The sequence below is a fragment of the Orycteropus afer genome, unplaced genomic scaffold, assembly GCF_000298275.1.
Source record: "Orycteropus afer afer isolate SDZICR_OR568_19922 unplaced genomic scaffold, OryAfe1.0 scaffold00032, whole genome shotgun sequence".
Taxonomy (NCBI): domain Eukaryota; kingdom Metazoa; phylum Chordata; class Mammalia; order Tubulidentata; family Orycteropodidae; genus Orycteropus; species Orycteropus afer.
The window spans coordinates 2,311,565-2,315,855 of record NW_006921619.1 but is presented as its reverse complement, the minus strand read 5'-3'; positions in this window follow the sequence as shown (position 1 = coordinate 2,315,855).

The window sequence follows — 4,291 nt, the reverse complement described above, 5'->3', positions numbered from 1 at the left end:
TAATAACCCTAAAATATTTCATTAAAATCTCTATTGTAGGGTTTTTACTTATTTTAGAGAATGCTAGCATAAGACATATTAAAAAGAAATAAAGGTCGAAAGTTATAAAGGATAATAGCTGATGGCTTTGATAATGCTAATTATATATTACTGAGAATAAAAGTAGGAAAGGAAATATGAATACTAAAGAAAGATAAACATCCCAATGCTGGATTTTTTAAAAAAATATATAATGAAAAAACCCTTAAAATGTCTTTGTACTTCACTGTCATAATTCAAAGACATAATGAAGCTTGAATTAAAAATGTCAGTTTCTGTGAGTGTTGATAACTTGGTTCTTTGTTGGGCAAGTCAAAATGTGTCTGTTTGATAGGCAAAAATGACAGACTAAAAATGGAAGAAGTTGGATCTAAAAAAGGAAACACACACACACACACACACACACGACCTAAAAAAAAAAAAAAAAGAGGCCTATAATGTACTTGAAGGAGAAGACCTGTAGGGTAGGAGGCAATATCTTTAGGAAGTCACCAAGCAGCACTAAAAGGCAATGTCCATGGCCAATCAAAACGATTTCTGTGACTGCTGGGGCTCTTGCATCTCTGTCTTTACACTAGACTGGAAACCCTTTGTACTAATTACCAGACTGTACCAGATTTTCTGGTTCAGTTCAATCCTATAATTGACTGACAGTGATGGGCAGGGAAGGGGAAAAATTCAGGCTCACCACTGCAAGCAGAAGGTCAGAAATAGTTTCACAGAGAGCTAGTCACAGCCTGGCACTAAATGCAAGGTTAGGCAAGCATCATCAGCACTTTCCTCTAATTCCCAGGTTAAAAAGGAAGCTGGGAAGAAAAACAACAATCCATATAGGGCTGCTCTCATCTTACAGAGTGATCCTTAGTTGCAGCTGTATTAAAGAAAATGAATGGAGAATGGCTTCAGGTATAAATGGTAATTTTTGATGCCATTGATTTTTGTTTTGCTTTTGGGAAGTAGTTATAGGTTTGTCTCCCAAACTCAAATATGATAGCCTTGCTGAAGTTCAACTGTCTTTTGTCCTATTTACAGACACTAGGAAACATAATACTACTATTTCAACCTTTGGGTTCAAAATCAAGAGTAAGGCATACCTAACATCATAATTCTCACATCCTTTTCTTATTTATTATTCACTGATTTGATTTCACTGTGTATCCGTAGTGGCTAATAAAACAGTTTATTATTGTCTATGAATTCATGTTTTAAAGTACAAGCTTTACTAATGATTTACATGAACTTAAGGTTAATGTATTAAAAAAGAAGAAAAAAAGAGAACATATTGTACACTGGAATAAAGACGGAATCTGCTGACCACCATTTGTTATTTACTTAGAACTGTTCTCCACCCACTTTATTTCTAACCAAAAGAGCAGCTACAGCTTTAGCTATGCCAAACATTAAAAACACAGGTGCCAGAATCAGGGTCAAAATGAGAACTCAGGCCATTCGGTAGGCAAGTGAGAATTATGTACTATCATGTTGAGGTCAATTGACTTGAAATTTAATCACAGGTTAAGCCCCTTTTCTTTCCAGGCTAAAGAGTAAGCAACACCTGTGCCAGCAGCAGCTCACATTGCAGTTGACATAGCAGCCAGTTCAATTTTTAGTTACAAGTCAATTACTTACTGGAATAGAAAGAGAACATTTCATTCATTCCATGGATGGCCACTTTTCCAGAGAAACCTGTCAAGCTTGCTTTCTCCAAAAGAAGAAAAGAGAAGAAAAAAGTGGAAGTTAAAAATAAGTGCTATGCTGCAAAGTTTCAGAGCTAGGCCAACATGCTACCGCAAAGAAGTTGTGCAAATAGCTTACCTTCCAGACATTGAACAGAGCAGTCTTGTAATGAGGCCTATCCCAGCTGTTAAGTCCTGGGACTTCCCTCATCAGAGTATCAAAACAGGTGAAATTATAATAGGTGATCTACACCTGAGAAGACGGACCAGCTGACTGCATGAAAAGAGAGAGCAAATGAGTAAAATGTCTTCCCCCAGCTACAGTCAGCCCTTGTGAAGGAGAATTTCAAATGCACTGGCTATAGACTTTTGTCCAAAGCTGTGGTTCTTTTTTTTTTCCTCCCTTTTTTTCTTTCTTTCTTTTTTTTTCCTTTTTCTTCTTCTTCTTCTTTTTTTTTTTTTTTTAGTGAAGCTAGATTAGTTCATACAAAACTCAACAATACAGCACTGAAACCCATTGTTGATATTCAACATTTTTCACATAGCGGAACAGAATAGACAATACGGTATCTAGGAAACCATGGGCTGGATTACAAACTGATGATATCTCATCCATTTGGGGGCCTGTAATCCTTTTATTACCTACCACAGTAAAAAAAAAAAAAGAGACAGGAAGGAAAAAAAATCACTGCGTGTGTGGGGAAACTCTTAGAATAAATCTATAACATTGCCATTTTAGGAAAATAGGATAAATTAAAATGAAATCTTGCTTACAGCACTAAGTCCCAAAGTACCATTTGCCTTTTATGCAAGTTAATGATTTTTAAACTTATTCCTTTTATCTTAAACTTTATATGAGCTTCCATAGCTTTTTAAAAATTAAACTATGCATAAATACTTGTTTAAAAGCATATTTAAAATTAACTTGAACTTTCAATTTCTCATGAAAAATACTTGGGAGGTTATTTATTTTAAAGATTGGAACTAAGGCATGGACAAAGTAATTTTTATTAATTTGATCTAAAATACACATGTTGGGTTACTAGTAAGCTATATTTATTTTCTCCAGTAAGAACACACTGAAATTCAAGGTTTCTTTCTCTCTCTCTTTTTTTTTTTTTTTTGAGCTCACTTACCTGACATCTAGTTTAATAACTAATTTTACTTTTTTTAACCTCATGTCTTCATTTTCATTTCATTTTTTTCAATGGCTTTCCTGCTTATGCACAACTGCAAAGCCTTTCTTTGCAGGGAAGTTATGCCTATTAACCTTTTTGAAAATCTGATCCAATCCCTTTTAAAAATACAATCCAGTTCCCATACTTTTCTTAAACCTCCAAATGGTCTAGGTAGCCACAGAAGTGATTGTTCCTACCAGTTTCTTTTCATCACTTCTGCAATTGACCAATTGACAACTGATTGATGGTTATCTTTTCACTTCAACAATGAAAGAAATTACCATCACTATAGCTATGTACAGTAAATGCCTCCAGAGTAAATTACATGATTCTAAAATTCTCCTTAGCTCACTTAGTAAAACATCAACACAAAAAAGTTTCTTTTTGCACCTCCTTTCCTGTACCACAGATTTGGCCTTTCCTGTCAGCTGCAAAAAAAGAACTTGACAGCTTCTTTAAAAAGAGGAGTATAAAGGAACTTGAATAAAGGATGGCACTGGGCCTGTCTCAAGCAAGTGGCCATTCTTTGCACTTGGAAAAAAAATTAGGCATGTGAGCACAGATAAGCATTTTAAGAATACTCTAAAGACTATTCCGTGTGACCTTGAGATTCTCTTTCCATCCTTAACCATTCCTGAACATTAGAGGAGTAACACAGATTCTGAACATAGAGTTGCCAACTTATTTTGAGTAGGTGTTGTTTCTCATTGAAAAGAAAACATCCTCAAAATTTTCAACTTCCCTTAGAGAAGTAAAAGAACTCCCCTGCTCTTTTCTAAAAGTTCTCAAACAAGTGCTATTATACAAGTGTCACATTCATCTATTATGATATGTTGATGGACAAGAATTTTAAATTCTACTCCCAAATATAAACTTACTGTAAATGTATATTTTATTATCACATGCAAGTCTTGAATCTTGTCAAGGAAGGGTATTTGAAAACATTTTTCTATCTCAGTGCAGTTAAAGTTTTTTTTTTTCCCCTTTCTTTTTTCTGATGATAAATAGGTTGTTATGAAAGATTGGACTGGATTACTGTTTTACTCTCCTTTCCCTTATTTTTATCAGATCACATGTTTTCAGTAAAAACACACCCAAATAGACAGGAATCACAATTTCTCAATATTTCCCTTCATATATTTAGATCCATAAAATTCACTGTACTGAATAACAAAAAATAAACTGAACTACAGGAGCTCTGGTAGCATAGTGGCTAAGACACTTGACTGCTAACCAGAAGGCTGGCAGTTCAAACCCATCAGCCACTCCTTGGAAGGAAGATGGGGCAATCTACTTCCGTAGTGATGTTGTTGTTGTTGTTATGTGCCGTCAAGTCGGCCCCGACTCATAGCGACCCCTCCTTGGGTTTCTGAGGCAGTATCACTACGGAAGTAGGAT